This window comes from Hyperolius riggenbachi, chromosome 3 (assembly GCF_040937935.1).
Source record: "Hyperolius riggenbachi isolate aHypRig1 chromosome 3, aHypRig1.pri, whole genome shotgun sequence".
NCBI classification, from domain to species: Eukaryota; Metazoa; Chordata; class Amphibia; order Anura; family Hyperoliidae; genus Hyperolius; species Hyperolius riggenbachi.
In genome coordinates, this window is record NC_090648.1 from 127,504,404 (window position 1) to 127,523,802 (window position 19,399).

A 19,399-nucleotide genomic window follows, 5' to 3' on the forward strand; every position below is an offset into this window, starting at 1 on the left:
CCCTTACCCACCGTGCTCGATCGGTCTCAAATTGGTTTGAGGAACATCAGTCGGAGTTTAACCTGCTTCCATGGCCAGCTCATTCCCCGACCTCAATCCTTTTGATCATTTGTGGGACGAAGTCGACTGATAACTTCAAAGTTTGAAAACGCCACCATCCAGTCTGATCCATCTTAAGGTCCGTACACACGCCGGACTTTAGGCAACGACGGGTCCGTCGTTGCCTCCCGCTGGGTGGGCGTGCCAGCGACAGTCCGGCGTGTGTACGCTCTGTCATCAGACTGATACGGCTGTTTCTGAGCGATCCGCCGGGCGGATCGCTCAGAAACAGCCGTATCAGTCTGACGACAGAGCGTACACACGCCAGACTGTCGCTGGCACGCCCACCCAGCGGGAGGCAACGACGGACTCGTCGTTGCCTAAAGTCCGGCGTGTGTACGCTGCTTTAGAGTTGCCATTATTTCAGCATGGACTAACATTCCTCAGCAACAGTATCAGCATCTTGTTTAATTCATTCAAGAAGATTACCGTCTGTGATCAGAGCTAAAATTATACCAACATGTTATTAGAAGGTGTCTGTAATTTTTTGGGCCGCTCAGTGTACAAGCAATGTATGGAATGGAGGGAGTGACAGGCAGCCACAAGTAACTCACTAAAGACAGCATTCAGTGATAGAAAGTCTACCCAGCAACAAGTGATGTCCAGCACTTTAATATGACTGGCCAGTGTTGGCTGTTTTGTATCCTGAACATCAAAATATCATGAAGACCAGAAAGTAAAAAACAACTGTATGCATTTTGGATTATTAACTACAAGCTTGCTATACCTCTGTGGTTCTGGATGTGCAGCCTAGCTTTTAAGGGCATAAAGAGATGATTTGCATATTTAGGACTTTTTCTGGCATCACTAGTGTCTGAAACAAGCATGTGGCTAATCCAGTCATTCTTGGCCTGATCTGCATGCTTGTTCAGGGTCTGTGGCTAAAAGTATTAGAGACACAGGATCAGCCGGACAGCCAGGAAACTTGCACTGTTTAAAAAGAAATAAATAGGGCAGCTTCTATATCCCTCTTGCCTCGGGTTTCCTTTAAGAATGCAAAATTACATTCAGCATTGCTTTTTAATAGAGGGGTCTCTTTTAGCCCTTTATACTTCCCTAGTGGTTCTGGCTCACCATGAGCTTTCTGGTTATTACTTATCAAAATATCATTGGAACATTCTCTTTTGCTTGATTGGGAAGTAAAGTGACACCATTCTGCACAGTGATACAGAAATGGCCTATATATTGCATATGTCACCAGCATCTGAATGTTTGTTACTTTACATTGTATCTTTTATAATTATTATGTATTTATTATTTATTGTATTTATAAAGCGGCAACATATTACGCAGCGCTGGACATTAATTTAGGTTACAGACAATATTTAGGGGTGACATACAGCAATATGACAATACAGGAATACAAGAAAACCAGATCATGCAGCACAGTATGAGCATAAGGCAATGCTTAGTCACTGGTGGGGAGCATGGAGATTAGGCAAGTTAGGTTCACTCAGATGCCTAGCATGGGTTCACAGTAATGGAGGTGCATGATCAGGTAGGACACAAAAGGAGGAGGACCCTGCCCAAAGCCTTACAATCTAGAAGATAATGTTTTATTGTAATATCACATAAAGCTTACTTCTTCATGGAAGAATGTATCGTGTATGTATAACCTAATAAACCTTCAGGCTACTTACACACCAGGACGTTGCGTTTAGGGGACGTTAAAGGGCATAACGTGCCCCTAACGCAACGCCTGGTGCTCTCTGATGTGGACGTCAGAGTGAGCCGCGTTGTGCAGCTCATTCTGGCGTCCGTGATGCGTACTCTTGGACGCATGCGGCATCACGTGGTCCCGCCCGGCCAATCGCCGCTCAGAGCGGCCGCTCCAGGAAGTAAACACTGCAGTGAATATTAATTAGCCATGTGCCTGGCCGCTCTCCACTCCTCCCCAACACTACTGAGCATGTGCGCACAGTGTAACGCGGCCTAGCTACGCATAACGCACAGCATGCAGCACCCTCAACGGATGTGCTGCGTTACAATGTAACACAACGTGGGCACTGTGAACAGCCCATTGATTTTTCATTACTGTGCGGTGGGGCTGCGTTACAGGCTGCACTAACGTGCGCCTGTAACGTCTTAATGTGAAAGCAGCCTTAGCGTGTTTCAAAAACATGGCCTCAAGTCCAACAGTTAATGCTTTGCTGATACCCACACAAATAGGTACAGAGAGGCCAAAGCCCCACTCCAGACTCCTACGTAGATCTTTGTAGGCACTCCATTCATTTCAGAGATCATTCTTGTCTGTGTAGGAGCTACTCAGTTTTTTGATGTCAAATGATAAATCCCTTTTAAAGTATGTGGTCAGAAGTGCAGACACCGGCCACTTCCTGTACCACAGACATTCACAGCTGTAGGCTGTTATTTCCTCAGAGTGATTCAGTCTGTGCCTGCCTCCTTGCAGTCTGAACAGCAGGAAGGAGCAATCCAAGCAGTAGCAGCTCCATCTAAAAACTCAAAATTAATGTACTCAACTTTGCTGCTTCTGAGCATGTGATAAACATTTTAAGATAGGATTTTTATACAGAAGGTAACATTTGAGCACTCTGACTACTAGGCTATAGACTATTTTAAAAGTTATTTTATTTTGTTGTTTTTTGTGCGTGGATTAGTGAAGAGGTAAGTCTAAAGATTGCCAGACACTTATAGATTGCCACCCAATGTGGCAAGATGAACAAGTCCCCTCTGAAAAAAATCGATTCAGGAAGGAATTGATTCTTACCACGCACATCACATTTTTAGTAAATGCCAGCGAGGGAATCTATTGAAAATCGATCAAGCTGCAGCGTTGCACTGTTCAATGCAGGGCAACACTATGGGCCAACGTTCTACCCTTGCTCTGCCCTTAACCAACCTGGATCTTCTGTCCTGTCTGCTTGATACTTTTGATCAGTTTTTGGTCAAGATGGACTGAAAGACGATCAGTTGGATCTGAGGGAATCGATTCTTGCATATCCACCAAATGTGCAGGGAATTGAACAGAAAAATCGATAAGTCTATGGGCAGCTTTAGGCTATTTTGCCCTCATCTCCACAATTTGGAGACATTTCAGGAGATATTCACTCTGGTAAATAATGATGATTCCAGCACTGTATCTAACTGTCAGAGAGATGAATTACACGGATCCCACTTCTCTGGATTAGACTAATTTGAATTGCAAGCAGCGCAGGTGTCCTATAACCGGGGTGTGGAGGGCTCAGAGCCAGGACAAGGTCCTCCAGCACCCAAGGCTGAGACACCACAGTGCGCCTCTCCATCCCTCCCACCCCAGCCATCACACACTGATTGCTATTAGACTAAGAGGGCCACAGGGTCCACAACCTCCCCAACACCTTAATATCTAGTTATCTGGCTTGCAGTCACTGCTATGTATCCCCTTTTCTTATTTCTTTCTGCTTCAAACACAATCAGAATGACAGCTGAATGAATTCTGCGCCCCCTCCTACACTGCGCCCTGAGGCTGGAGCCTTTCCAGCCTATGCCTCGGCCCGGCCCTGGGAGGGCTAGCACTGGAATCTCTGTATGGGCCAGTTCAGATCTTCTGATGGCTGCGGCGATGTGACAAGTGTAAAATACATCACATTGAATACCCATCCAGGCAATGATTTAACCTTCTTCAACCTCTCATTCCAAGCACAGTGCTGAGGTAATAATGATGACCACTGGGCATATGTGAAGTTACTTACAAAACCTGTGGGACTTGAGGACAGATTTAGAACACACTGAGGGGCTATGTTCAAAGGGCTCTGAGAATGCTTCTGTGCTCTGTACTTTGCAGCACTTTAGAAGGCAATCTATCACTACGGCCTGGAGATTACTATTGAAATTAAAAGTGAGGTGATGTGATTAGCAGCATGGAGTGTGTGCTCCCCCAGCCAACACCCCTCACAACCCTCCACCCTTCCCCCCGCTAGATCCTATCATCCTGTCGGCTACATTTGTTGCCACTAGATGTGGCTCGCTGCACCAATATCAGTGGCCTGCATATAGAATAGCAGTGCTGGCACCACCCATCCACATACTGTAGAAGCCAGAAAGCAATAATTTGCTGGCTTCCAATCAGGTTCATCTGGTGACACTGCTGTCCAACTGGATGGCAGGGTGTCACCTGGGTATGCTTCACTGCCTGGTGCGCAAAGACGTTCTTTGGGTGCCACATGACTGAATGGCTGCTGCTGGGAGGTCTCCTCCGGGCAAGATTAGGAGGGAAATCAATACGTAGCTTCAATGTAATGTTTTTCAACATCATTTTATGTATGTTCCGGCTCCCCAGCAGCCTGAAGTATGTTGACCTCGGCCCTTGACTGAAAAAGTTTGGGGACCCCTGCCTTAGAGGGCTCAAAACTCGATGTAACAACTGAACAGTGGGTACTTATGCCAAACTGCTTGTTTGTCTTTTAAACTGTTTTTTTTTTAAACTGTTATCAAGCATGTTGTTATATTAAGGGCACCCAGGGGCGGACTGACCATTCGGGCACTTGGGCACGGACCAAGGGCCCATGGTCGGGGGGGGGGGGCCGCCGAGTAGACCAGCCTAGCGGCACACAGATTAGCGCTCCCTCTGGTGGCTACAGCGGTAAGTCCCTGCCTGCTGTCAGCGCAGTGCGACACTTCAATATTCCGGAGGGGAGAGCCAGGAAGGGGGGCCCCAAGGTGAGGGATGGGGGGGGATACTTCCCCCCTTCTCCGCCACTGCTCATCTCCCTCTTTCACTGGCTGCCTCCCCTCCTGGGGACACCTATAGACCTAGCTACATATACTGGTGGAACTTATAGACCTAGCTACATGTACTGGGGACACCTATACACTAGAGATGTAGCGAACGGTTCGCCGGCGAACGGTTCCAGGCGAACTTAGGGGGTTCGCGTTCGCCTGCAGCAGGCGAACTTTTGCGGAAGTTCGATTCGCCCCATAATGCACTATGAGGGTCAACTTTGACCCTCTGCATCACAGTCAGCAGGCACATTGTAGCCATTCAGGCTACACTAAGCCCTGGAGCCCCACCCCCCCTTATATAAGGCAGGATCCGGCGGCCATTAGCCTCACTCGTGTGCCTGCTAGAGAGAGGAAAGGGACAGCTGCTGCAGACTTTTTCTCCTAGGGACAGATTAGTTAGGTTCTAGGCTGCTTTGCTTGCTCCTGACTGATTATTATTGCTTTTAAAGAGACTCCGTAACAAAAATTGCATCCTGTTTTTTATCATCCTACAAGTTCAAAAAGCTATTCTAATGTGTTCTGGCTTACTGCAGCACTTTATACTATCACTGTCTCTGTAATAAATCAATGTATCTTTCCCCTGTCAGACTTGTCGGCCTGTGTCTGGAAGGCTGCCAAGTTCTTCAGTGTTGTGGTTCTGCTATGAACTCCCCCTTCCAGGCCCCTCTATGCACACTGCCTGTGTGTTATTTAGGATTAGAGCAGCTTCTCTCTTCTCTCTTATCTTTTACAAGCTGGATAAATCGTCCTCTGAGCTGGCTGGGCTTTCACATACTGAAGAATTACAGACAAGGGCAAAGCTGTTTACAGGAAGAAACAAGCAGCCTGAAACTTCAGTGCATGAGAACAGGGGGAAAGAAACACACAAATGATCTCTTGAGATTCAAAAGGAAGGCTGTATACAGCCTGCTTGTGTATGGATGTATTTTCTATGTGTGGACATACTGTACATCAACCTACTTCCTGTTTTGGTGGCCATTTTGTTTGTTTATAAACAAACTTTTTAAAACTGTTTTTAACCCCTTTTAATGCGGCGAGGAGCGGCGAAATTGTGACAGAGGGTAATAGGAGATGTCCCCTAACGCACTGGTATGTTTACTTTTGTGCGATTTTAACAATACAGATTCTCTTTAAAGCACCCAGCAACAGCTCTTTTCAGAGCTCAACCTGTACATTTTTTTTTTCTGTGTGTCAAACTGACACTTTTGTTGCATGCACAGCCTTGCTAATTGATATTGTGTGTGCCACTGCCAGCAGCCCAGCACATTCAGTGACTACCTGTATGTGTGACAGGGAGCTGCACATTGTACTACCCAGTACTGCATATACCCCAGTACCTGTTGTGTTTACTTAACCCACCTCATCACTGCATATACCTAGCTTTGTGTTGAGTGAACCCAGCTCACTGCATCTAACTACCTGTTGTGTTGAGTGTGAACCCACCTCACTGCATCTTAAGTACCTTTACTGTTCAGTGAACCCAGCTCACTGCATCTAACTACCCAGTACCTGTTGTGTTTACTTAACCCACCTTATCACTGCATATACCTAGCTTTGTGTTGAGTGAACCCAGCTCACTGCATCTAACTACCTGTTGTGTTGAGTGTGAACCCACCTGGCCACCTCACTGCATCTAACTACCTGTTGTGTTGAGTGAGAACCCACCTCACTGCATCTTAAGTACCTTTACTGTTCAGTGAACCCAGCTCACTGCATCTAACTACCCAGTACCTGTTGTGTTTACTTAACCCACCTCATCACTGCATATACCTAGCGTTGTGTTGAGTGAACCCAGCTCACTGCATCTAACTACCTGTTGTGTTGAGTGTGAACCCACCTGGCCACCTCACTGCATCTAACTACCTGTTGTGTTGAGTGAGAACCCACCTCACTGCATCTTAAGTACCTTTACTGTTCAGTGAACCCAGCTCACTGCATCTAACTACCCAGTACCTGTTGTGTTTACTTAACCCACCTCATCACTGCATATACCTAGCGTTGTGTTGAGTGAACCCAGCTCACTGCATCTAACTACCTGTTGTGTTGAGTGAGAACCCACCTCACTGCATATAGCTAGCATACCCCCGAGATGGACAAAATGGACAAACCAGGTAGAGGAAGAGATAGAGGCAGACCCAGAGGAAGGCCACCAGGCACCGGCAGGTCTGTGGCTGTGCGAGGTGGTGTTGCTGTGATTTTGTGCGGACCTGCCCCAAAATACAGTGCTCAGAAGAAGGCACGTGCCATCACTTCCCAAAATCGTGAGGAGGTGATTGAGTATTTAACACAGAACACCTCATCTCCCGCAGCCACCAGCACTACAACAAGCACCACATCCGCTGCATTTGACACTTCGCAGGAGTTATTTGGTGGTGGTGGTGAAATCACTGATTCCCAGCCACTACTGCAACAACAACAAGAAGGCGCAGGTACACCACCTCATACGTCTGAGTTAGGTGGCGATAGTATGGACGTAACGTGTGTGGATGGGGATGATGGTGGACCACCTGAAGTTGGTGCACTTGAGGAGGTGTCTGAGGAAAGCACAGCTGGCCAGGAGGATTATGATGACGATTATACGGATACCACATATGTTCCCGGTAGAGGAGATGACCAGGGGGACAGTTCAGAGGAGGAGTCAGAGAGGAGTAGGAGGAGACGACTCCATGATAGAAGCAGAGGGAGCTCGTCCTCAGAAACAGCTGGGGGCAGTGTCCGGCGCCATGTATCACCAGCTATGGCCAGCCAGCCAACATGCCCTTCAACGTCAGCTGCTGATGCCACCGTAGCACCATCAGCCCAGGGGGGCTCAGCGGTTTGGAAATTTTTAACGTGTGTGTCTCAGATCGGAGCAAAGCCATCTGTTGTCTCTGCCAGCAAAAATTGAGCCGTGGAAAGGCCAACTGTCACGTAGGGACAAGTGCTTTACGAAGGCACCTGGAGAGAAGGCACAAACAGCTATGGCAAGAACACCTGAGGAAAAGCAGCACCCCTCAAAAGACAAGCCGCGGAGAACAACCGCGGCAGCTGTCACAGGGGGCTTCTGCTGCTCCACGTTCCCATGGTATTGTTCGTGGCTGGGGGGAGGAAGAATGGATACACTTTTAAACAATTTAAAAATACAACAACCATCTAAACTTTCAAACAATTTAAAAATACAACCATCTAAACTTTCAAACAATTTAAAAATACAAATGTTAGAGTAAGATGAGAAAATATAGGTGTGTGGCACATCCCATAGGAAATGTATGTACACTTGAGCCGAGCTATATGAGTGACACTTAGCAATATATTGATTCAGATCCCTGTACCTTGCCTGCTTGCTTTTTCCGTCGACTGGTGTAGTGGACGTGTGCACAGCTGTGTATAGTGGAAAAAACACGTCAACATTCAATCTTCAAGAAAAAAGCAGTTAGCGTGCACCTTCCGTCTTAAGAGTAGATGATTTAATGCCCAAAAATAGACAGTACATTCTTAATTGCAAGCAGGTTGTTCATTTCATCATACAATGACATCCCCGGATGGGGTAAACAAAGCCGGGCAAATCTTACGTGACCGTTGGTAGCAGGGGTGTGCGGGTGGGAGGTGGGTGGAGGCTGTAGCGGTGGAGCGACGGCCGTTTCGCGTCTGTCTGACGCTTGGTCACGCGTACCACTGTGAAGTACGGAAGTGAAAGACCCGATCTATAGCGGGGAGAAGTCCCCGCCTCTTCCGGAGGCGTCACTTCCTGGAGTCAAAGGCTAGTTGTACGTGGAACGCAAACGTGACACAGCACTGCAAAAGGCGGAAGTAAACCGCCCTGTCGTCAAAAAAACGCACCAAAGCGGCCCTATGGACGCCAAATTATAGGCAAAATTGCCCTGGGCCGCTAACGTCAGTGGAGGAACCGCCTAAATATACATTTTTAAATCACTGATAAGGCGAAACAAAATTTTTTTTCCACTGATGGATGCGTTCGGACAGACATTGCAGCGCTATGCCATTAGTGTCGTTCCCAGTGCAAAAGTGTCTTAAAGTGACAGTGCATTTTAAAACCAATAGCTAAGGAAAACTGAGCGATTAACAAATATTATGTGGACATAGCAGGGGGCATATGGCTACAAGGGGTGGTACATAAATTACATGGGACCCAGATAGTGGAGATGGGAAAACAGCCTGATGCCAGGCACGGTACAGAAGCACAGCGCCCACCAAATAATAAAAATTTATACAAAGGTCATTACCAAAAAATTGCAACTAACGGTTTAAAGAAATTGTGTTAAAGTAAAAACCAGTTAGCCAAGGTGAACGCTGTTAGCTCCCACCATGCCTGGAGGTCATCTGCTACGTCTACCCAGGTCCTGCAGGGGAGAAATCTTTAATGTTCCATACTAAGGCCATTCCAGTAATTAATTGCAAATGGTTTTGAAATAATAGCAATGAAGAAGATTTTGACATCCAAGCAGACGAATTGACCTCAAGATTTTTACAGAGAGGTTACAATGAGGAACTGTTAAAAAGAGCCAAACAAAGAGCACAAAAACAGGAGAGACAATTGTTACTAGTTCCAAATAAGAAATCAAGAGCTGGAAACAGCAGAACCACTTTTACGTTTGAATTCTCCCCAATGGCAGAACAGATTAGAAAAACCATATATTCAAATTGGTCAATGATCACTAGGGACTCAGATTTAGACACCATCTCCAAAGCACCCCCAAGGGTGGCGTTTAGAAGGGTACCCACCTTAGGTAACTGGCTAACTAGTAGCGAATTTACAAGTCCGAGAACTAAAGACTGGTTAAGTATGTCTCTTCCAGTAGGAAACTTCAAATGTGGACATTGTAATTTGTGTGATAATATTAACCCGAACAAATGTATTCGCATCGGCAAAGAAAGGTTTAGAGTGAAGGAATTTTTTACATGTCAGACAAATTTTGTAGTATATGTGATGTTATGTCCTTGTGAATTCTTCTATATTGGGCAAACCACCCGCCCTATGAAAGTTAGGGTAGGTGAACACGTTGCCTCAATTAAATCAGGTAAAGGTTGTACCCGCTTTATAACACACATGAGAGAAATCCATGGTGGAGACGGATCAGTGATCCGCTTTGCTGGTATAGACAAACAAAATGTCCCACGAAGGGGAGGAGATAGGGAAAAACTATTACTGAGAAAGGAAACAAAAATCATTTTGAAAACTGAAGCAATGGGCCCTTTAGGCCTTAACGATAGGATTGAATTATCCTGTATGCTCGACCCATGAAAATACTAACACTTGGTCTATTGGACTTTTTGTCTTCCCTCCTTTTCCCCTCTTATCCTCTACTCCCTAGGTATTATTATTATTTTTCAAAACCATTTGCAATTAATTACTGGAATGGCCTTAGTATGGAACATTAAAGATTTCTCCCCTGCAGGACCTGGGTAGACGTAGCAGATGACCTCCAGGCATGGTGGGAGCTAACAGCGTTCACCTTGGCTAACTGGTTTTTACTTTAACACAATTTCTTTAAACCGTTAGTTGCAGTTTTTTGGTAATGACCTTTGTATAAATTTTTATTATTTGGTGGGCGCTGTGCTTCTGTACCGTGCCTGGCATCAGGCTGTTTTCCCATCTCCACTATCTGGGTCCCATGTAATTTATGTACCACCCCTTGTAGCCATATGCCCCCTGCTATGTCCACATAATATTTGTTAATCGCTCAGTTTTCCTTAGCTATTGGTTTTAAAATGCACTGTCACTTTAAGACACTTTTGCACTGGGAACGACACTAATGGCATAGCGCTGCAATGTCTGTCCGAACGCATCCATCAGTGGAAAAAATTTTGTTTCGCCTTATCAGTGATTTAAAAATGTATATTTAGGCGGTTCCTCCACTGACGTTAGCGGCCCAGGGCAATTTTGCCTATAATTTGGCGTCCATAGGGCCGCTTTGGTGCGTTTTTTTTGACGACAGGGCGGTTTACTTCCGCCTTTTGCAGTGCTGTGTCACGTTTGCGTTCCACGTACAACTAGCCTTTGACTCCAGGAAGTGACGCCTCCGGAAGAGGCGGGGACTTCTCCCCGCTATAGATCGGGTCTTTCACTTCCGTACTTCACAGTGGTACGCGTGACCAAGCGTCAGACAGACGCGAAACGGCCGTCGCTCCACCGCTACAGCCTCCACCCACCTCCCACCCGCACACCCCTGCTACCAACGGTCACGTAAGATTTGCCCGGCTTTGTTTACCCCATCCGGGGATGTCATTGTATGATGAAATGAACAACCTGCTTGCAATTAAGAATGTACTGTCTATTTTTGGGCATTAAATCATCTACTCTTAAGACGGAAGGTGCACGCTAACTGCTTTTTTCTTGAAGATTGAATTTAAAAATACAACCATCTAAACTTTCAAACAATTTAAAAATACAACCATCTATCATTTTCAAAAAATGTAAAAAAAAGGGCAAAAAAAACTTGCCCTCCGTAAAACATTCTTGGCAAATGCTTTCGACTTGGTTTGTCTTCCGCTGGCTCAAGGGTCCATCTGACCACAGATGCCTGGTCTGCAAAGCACGGTCAGGGCAGCTACAGCATGGGTCTCAGCAGGCTCCCACTTCGGGCCGGAATCCAACCTTCATTCCCCGCGGTGACAATGGCAGACTTGCCCTCCATAACGGATTCCCGTTAAAGGATTTAAAGTTAATTTATTTCAAATACACAGCAGGGCCTCGAAAGTCCGCCTCCTGTATTGTTATTCTTGGTCACTACCTCGGGGCGGGCGTGCATGCCTGCCTGCTGCCCTCCTTGGATGTGTAGTGGTAGCCGTTTCTCAGGCTCCACACCGGATTCCATCCCTCATTCCCCGGCCATTACCCGGGGTCACAATGGCAGACTTGCCCGCCTCCACAGGATTCTCATTGTAGTGGTACTGAACAAGTACACAGCAAGTAGAAAATGTAATTTAAAACCAAAACGTAAGCTTTTTAACAATGCCATGGAAAGTTGAGAAGGAAGTCACACATTACCTGACATCACTGAGTGAGAAAGAGCAATCTCGCCATGTTGCGCAGTAGTCCAGCATGGCCGTCACTACACAAACAGCTGTTTGCGGTGCGTTACACAGTGAGTTTGGTGTGTCAGTGTGAAGCAGTACTCTAATTACACTCCCTGATTGATGTATACACATGCAAGATGTTTGAAAGCACGTTAGGCCTGCAATTTAGCATTCAATGTGATTTCTGCCCTTAAAACGCTGCTTTGCGTTACATCCAGATTTTCCCCCGGGACTTTTGGCATGTATCCCACTCCGCCATGCCCCCCTCCAGGTGTTAGACCCCTTGAAACATCTTTTCCATCACTTTTGTGGCCAGCATAATTTTTTCTATTTTTCAAAGCTCGCCTCCCCATTGAAGTCTATTGCGGTTCGCGAACTTTTCCGAAATTCGCGAACCCGGTTCGCGAACCGAAAATCGGAGGTTCGCGACATCTCTACTATACACCTGGCTACATATACTGGGCACATATACCCCTGGCTACATATACTGGGGACACCTATACACCTGGCTACATATACTGAGAGCAGCTATAGACCTGGCTTTACTGGGGACACCTATACACCTGGCTGCATATACTGGGGACACCTATACAACTGGATACATATACTGAGGACACCTATAGACCTGGCTACATATATTGGGGACACCTATCCACCTGGCTACATATACTGGGGACACCTTTAGACCTGGCTACATATACTGGGAACACCTATACAGCTGGATACATATACTGAGGACACCTATAGAACTGGCTACATATATTAGGGACACCTATCCACCTAGCTACATATACTGGGGACACCTATAGCCAGGTCTATAGGTGTCCCCAGTATATGTAGCTAGGTGGATAGGTGGATACAGGAGACACCTAAAGACCTGGCTATCTGTACTGGTGACACATATAGGCCTGGCTACCTATTCTGGAGACACCTGTAGACCTGGCTACCTATACTGGGGACACCTATAGACCTGGCTACCTATTCTGGGGACACCTATAGACCTGGCTACCTATTCTGGGGACACCTATAGACCTGGCTATCTTAACTGGGGACATCCATAGACCTGGTTATTTATTCTGGGGACACCTATAGACCTGGATACCTGCACTGGGAAAACCTATAGACCTGGTTACTTCCACTGGGGATACCTTTTGACCTGGTTACCTATACTGGGGGCACCTGTTTTGGGGGAACTGCTGCCAGATTAACTATTTTGGGGGAACTGCTGCCGCCAGATTAAATGTATTTTGAGAAAGAGCTGCCAGATTATGTGTATTTTTGGGCAACTGCTGCCAGATTGTGTATAATGGGGGAACCACTGCTTCCAGATTCTGTGTATTTTGGGGGAACTACTGCTGCTACATGTATTTTTGGTGATCCGCTGCCAGATTACGCATATTTTGGGGAGCCGCTGCCAAATTATGTGTATTTGGGGGAACCGCTGCTGCCAGATAACGTCTATTTTGGGGGAACGACTGCCATATTATCTGTATTTTGGAGGAACCTCTGCCAAATTGCATGGATTTTTGGTGAAATGCTGTCAGATTACATGTATTTTGGGGGGAAACACTATGGCAGAGTTCAAACTTCCCCGGCAGACTTTTTACACCACTGCTAAGGTCATGTATATTTTTCCCCAACCATAACCACACCCACATTCTGTTGTGTGACCACACTCATTTTTCGGTGCGGCGCTGGGGTTTTTATCAGTATAAAAATCACAATATAAAATATTTACTGGTGTGAGTAAATTATTATTTCTGTGTCTAAAAATATAATGTGAAAGGTGGGAAACACTGGTATGGGGGCCCCATAATCTCCTATTGCCCGGGGGCCCCATGAGTTGTCAGTCCGCCCCTGGGGGCACCTCCCCATTTATTAACCACTGAACCTCTGCAGATACCTCAGATCAGTGGTCCTGAAACAGTGATGTACAGGCCAGTGGGGCTGTGAGCTTAGAGCTGTTGCTCATCCAGGAACTGACATGCACTCTGGTCATTGTACGCGTTTTGTGGGTTTTCTAAGTGACAAAACATGACCACACATATTGTAGAAATAAACACCATTTAAGAAAAAAATCCTAGCACCTTTCATATAGTTTAACAGCAGCTAGACAAAATATAGAAATCTCTTAAATATTTTTCCGCTACCATCAGGTCTCAGTTATCCTCGCGTCACAGGCAGTTAGCCACTGCTTCCACACACAAATGTATTTGCCACCACGTGTGTTTTTAAATGGAAACACATCCCGCTGGTATGATCAACGGTGCAGTTTGGTCAATTTTTAAGCAATGTGTGCATCGCTCTCTGTCAAGGTCTGCGGCCTGATAAATAGTGGCAATAGGCAGTGCAGATATTGGCGGTGTGAGTGTTTAGCAGTGAGGGCAGCTCAGAGGCTTCCCTTTATTGAGGTATCAAACTTTGATTTTTTTTTTTTTTTTGCTTCAGGTACACTTGAAATAACTAAAAATTAATTACTCTAACAAGTTCCTTTTACAATACAATGTTTATAGGTTTTTATTAAAATATCTGTTCTATGACTGCTGAATATGCAGTACAACTCAGATATTCATTTTAAAGATACATATAATTGTATAGTTGTATTTGCCTATGTTTACTTTCCCTTTCTTGTATCATTATGTCTTCTGTGATTCGTCTCTGTTTTCTGTTTCAAGTATCCATTCTTTCTTTGTAGGTATCTTCGGATGTTTCCTTATGTCTTGGAACTCCCTGCTTAGCTACATGTATCAGGTATGTATGTATTGTAAGGGAACTAGTCCAAATGGTGTAGTCTCAGGGGGTTTAGGCAGATTGCAGGGACCAGTTTGGTCTCAGAAACAACAGTTTAGTCAGCAGACCAAGTTGGAAGCTGATTGCATCAGCTTTATTTACATTTCCAAAAACACAGGAGTACAACAAAAACAAAACATAAAAATAAACCCTAGCCTGTCCGGGTCTAACTAACATACATAGATTCCCTCTCTATGCAATAGAGAGGATCTAGCATCCAGCTCTACAAAACAAACAGTATGTTTAAGTTTGGTTACTCACTGTGTTTGGCTCTCTCCTTACTGCATGCAGGCAGGTCCCAGGAAGAGAGAGAGACAAACACTGGAGACACCATATTTACAAGGTTTCCCCTGAAGCGTAATGAGGCAATTAGCCAGGCTTCATCAAAAGCCTGGATAGCCTGGTGAACGGAAGTCCCACCCGCTCACTTCCATTCACTCCAGGGCCCCTTTTTCCGGCTTTTCCAAAAAGCCAAATGCAGTGAAAGAACACCCTTTCACTGCTGAAATGCTTGCTGCCCTGGAGCTTTATGTATATATACATGTATAAGAGAGAAATCTGGGAGAAATATACACACCGTCTACCTCTAACCCAGCATTTCTCTCAGGCAGGGAACACACTTGCAGGGCCGTTTTCCCCTGCGTTTCCCAGGTTTCCGTCGGGTTTTGCGGTCGCGTCTAACGCGTGCGTTTTTCCGCGTGCGTTTCTGCGTTTCTGCGTTTGCATGGCATGTAGTCATGCAATGTGCGGAAAAAAGCAGAAAACTGTGCGGCTACAAAACGCGGAAAAAAACGCGAACGCAAACGCGCACAAACGCATGCGGCGCAGCGTTTCCCGAGCTAGGCTATTATTTTCAATAGCCTCTAAAATCGTGCGCGTTTTGCCGTTCGCGGCAAAACGCGCAAAAACGCATGTAGTGTGTTCCCTGCCTCACAGTATATAGTGAATATTTATTTGCCTTATTGTGTGTAAATGTATTTGTTCAATACAGAGACAGGTTAATGTGAAAAGGAGCTCTAAGCAAGTAAAAATCTTAGGCTCACCCTTGATGGCCACCTGCCTTTTTTGATAAGATTTGGAGGGGGGGGTAGCATCAACTAGGCCCCTCGTATCTATCCAGGCCCTAGGCAACAACCTAAGTTGCCTTTCAGATGAACCACCTCTGGTTCAGTACCAACAGCTCTGGAGACAAAGGTATATTAAAGTGGAATGAAACTCAGCATTTCTTCTTTGCTGTAAAAGATTATTTAACAGCACATAATATACTAGCACACTTTTTTTTTTTTTTTTTTGTAAAACAGCATTCAAAGGGTTATTGTGATGAAACGCGGAAAAGCCGCTGTCTCTCAAGGCGAGGCGGCTGTTTCCGCGTCCAGCATGGCGTCACAACGCGGAAAAAACGCCGCATGCCGCTTAGGCAGAGCGGCGGAATCCGCATCGAAGGCGGCTCCCGCACTCAGTTCACTGGATACATTGCAAGACAGTACTGGTGTGGCTGGGACTGATAGTCCACCAAGATTCAGACTTACACGCGCGCGAGCGCAGAGGCAGAGTTTAAATAGCAGTTAGAAGGGTGTCGGCTGACCAGCTGGGTCAGCTGACAAATTCCACTGCTCTCATTGGACCAGCAATTAGGGAGGTCCTGGAAAGGTCCTAGAGTATATATACTGCTGGTTGTTCACTTGCTCTTTGTCTGGCGTGCGATCACATATGTGGAAGCACCCAGATCCGTAGTCAGATCCGCAAGTGTGCCGGGACCAGCTGGAGCTGTAATCCTACACTTAGCTAGATTTTGTTGATAGCTTAAAGTACTAGTTTGATTGTGATTATTTGTTATGACTTTTGCCTGCCTTGACTACCCTTCTGAACTCTGATCTTGTACCTTGATATTTCTGATACCCTGTTGCCGAACCCCGGCTCGTTTCTAGACTCCGCCTCAGCCTCCTGATTCTGTACCTCGATATTTCTGATACCCCGTTACTGAACCCTGCCTGTACTTAGACTCCGCCTTTGTCTCCTGATCTTGTACTTTATCTGTCCGTGTGTGTACGACCTGGCTTGTCCGACCTCGAGAACCGACCTTACCGTTAGAGGCGGTTCCTCGCTCTGTTAGCGACCTTTCCTCCTGAGGGTCACTTCCAGACATCCTTCCTACTGTCAGTCTGACTCCTCCCGTCTTGGAGAGCTCAGGTCTGCAGAAGGAATCTGGGCAGTACTCCTTGCTGCACTGAGGCCTAGTCCTCAAAGTGTTACTGTTACACCAAACACTACACTCTACTCAGGTGAACAGAGGTTAGCTAGTATATCGGATTATCTGTGAGACTGCAGATCACTTATAATCTGGTATATATCTGTATTCCCAGTGATACTGCAGATAACCGGTAATCAGATCCTCTCTGTGCTTCACCGATCGTTACAGTTATATCACAGGACTGACTTTATCACCTGCAGGGGCAGCCGCATCTGAACTGGTGATAACCTTATCTTGTGTTTACATTCTTCACTTGATACAATTAAGTCAACATTCTCTGACTGTGCAGAAACTTCTGCTAATGAGTCCTGAACTGAAACACTGCTCAGAAGTCATTACTGGCTGCATTTACAATAGAAATACAACAGTTATGAATAAAATGCACCAGCAACTTTCAACGTAAATAAACTGAACTTTGGGAACTTATCATTTCTAAATGAATAATAATACTTGTGCACAAAAGCAAATATGATAATTGTATGGGTTATAAAAAGTAGGAATACGCAGTTTTATTGAATATTTTGTCGGTTCAAAACCGCTTTAAGGCCAGAAACCCACTGGGAGCGCTTTGTAAGCGCTAGTGATTTGAAAAAGCTCTTGGTAATGCAATGCTATGGGGGATTTTTATAAAATCACATCACTCAAGTGGGATCACAGCCATGGCATTACATTAGCTAGAGCTTTTCAAATCACAAAGCGCTCAGAAAAGCTCTCCTAGTGGGTTTCTAGCCTTAAGCAGACTTTGCTATACTCATCTTCGTAACCCTGCTTTAGGCCACATTAACATTCTGCCCCAGGCAACTGCCTAACCCAGCAACCCAGCTCACTGCTGTGACATGAATAGTACTAAATACCTGGTAGAGTTTCTAATATTTCATGTTATTCTAAGGACAAAATTGCATAGTTTAAATACCTCTAAGTAACCAAAAGTACTAGATGTAAATTGTGGTATTGATTTAATAAAAGTCATCTTTAAAGGGACTCCGAGCAGTGCAGAAACTATGGAAAGATGCATATCATTTTAAAGCTCTCTTTCTCCTCTTTCCAATGATATATAAACCACCACCCTACGTCTTTTAGTTTTCGCTATTTTCGCGATTGAAATTGCCGCGACCGCGATTTCGATCGCGAAAATAGAGAAAACTAAAAGGTGTAGGGCAACGATTTAGGTGTCGTCAGAAAGAGGAGAAAGAGAGCTTTAAAATGATATCCATCAAGCCATAGTTATATTGTATTACACAGGACGACACTTTCCCCAGTGTCAGCAGCTCCATTCTGCTGAATGCAGCTTCTGACTTTGACAAAAAGTCGCCCTGTGTAATACAATATAACTATGGCTTGATGGATATCATTTTAAAGCTCTCTTTCTCCTCTTTCTGACGACACCTACATCGTTGCCCTACGCCTTTTAGTTTTCTCTATTTTCGCGATCAAAATCGCGGCGGCGGCAATTTCAATCGCGAAAATAGCGAAAACTAAAAGGCGTAGGGTGGCGGTTTATATATCATTGGAAAGAGGAGAAAGAGAGCTTTAAAATGATGTGCATCTTTCCATAGTTTCTGCACTGCTCGGAGTCCCTTTAAGGGTTTGGGTTTATCCACAGTGCTTTGTGTCCCACATAAGTGCACTGTAGTTGCCGGAGGACCTAGATTAACCCTGTGCAGCAGGGAGAGGGTTAATGCCCCCGGCCTCTGTGCAGACAGCACATTCAGCACAGCTGATAACCTGGTGCCAGTTGCTCGATGTTAGATTTATAGCATAATTTTGATGTGCTGAGGCAAGCGTTTTAATGGCATGTGGCAGTGCAGTTCTGGGACAGCAGACTGATGTGACAGGCACTAATCCTCCCTGCAGACCGCTCTGATGGGGCTGGGAGGGAGCATTCAGAGGCTCATCAGCATCATTGTGCTAAGCACTTGGACCAGAAAGGGCTTGCCGATGAGACACAGCCAAAGCACAAGACCGATTCAGTTTCTGCCTGGACCTGATTGCTATTAATGTATTAAAGGGAACCTGAAGTGAGAGGTACATGGTGTTTTTTCTTTGTAAACAATACCAGTTGCCTGGCAGCCCTGCTGATCTCCTTGATTGCAGTAGTGTCTGAATCACACACCTGTGACAAGCATGCAGCTAATCTTGTTAGATTTTTGTCAAAAACATCTAATCTGCATGCTTGTTCAGGGTCTGTGGCTACAAGTATTAGAGGCAGAGAATCAGCATACAGCCAGGCAACTTGCGTTGCTTAAAGGGTCCCTGAGCGCTGCATAAAAACAAAATTTGGACTTACCTGGGGCTTCCTCCAGCCCCCCGTAGCCCACTTCCTTTTCACTCCTCTTCTGGTCCACTGGCGGCTTCGGTAATCGTCTGGTGAAGTTGCGTGTGTGCGTGCCCCCGCATTGCGCCCATCGCGCCAGTCGCCATAAGCCTCCATTTTTCCGATTTCCATTTTCCAACATTTTTTTTTCATTGTTTGCATCCTCTGATGCAAAAAATAACTGATAATATACTCCTGAAAGATCG

At 45.6% G+C, this 19,399-nt stretch overlaps 1 protein-coding gene across 5 annotated transcripts in view; it reads left to right on the forward strand.

Annotated features, from left to right (window-relative positions):
* ADD2 (adducin 2) overlaps window positions 1-19,399 on the forward strand; it is a 150,775-nt gene that overhangs the window by 66,790 nt on the left and 64,586 nt on the right. For 4 of the 5 annotated variants that reach the window (XM_068274908.1, XM_068274913.1, XM_068274911.1 and 1 more), the window contains exon 2: window positions 14,534-14,589. The gene's annotated coding sequence lies outside the window, so the exon portion shown is untranslated. Of the gene's footprint in view, window positions 1-14,533; window positions 14,590-17,063; window positions 17,100-19,399 lie in introns of those variants that run through there. The other variant, XM_068274912.1, reaches the window with a different exon arrangement.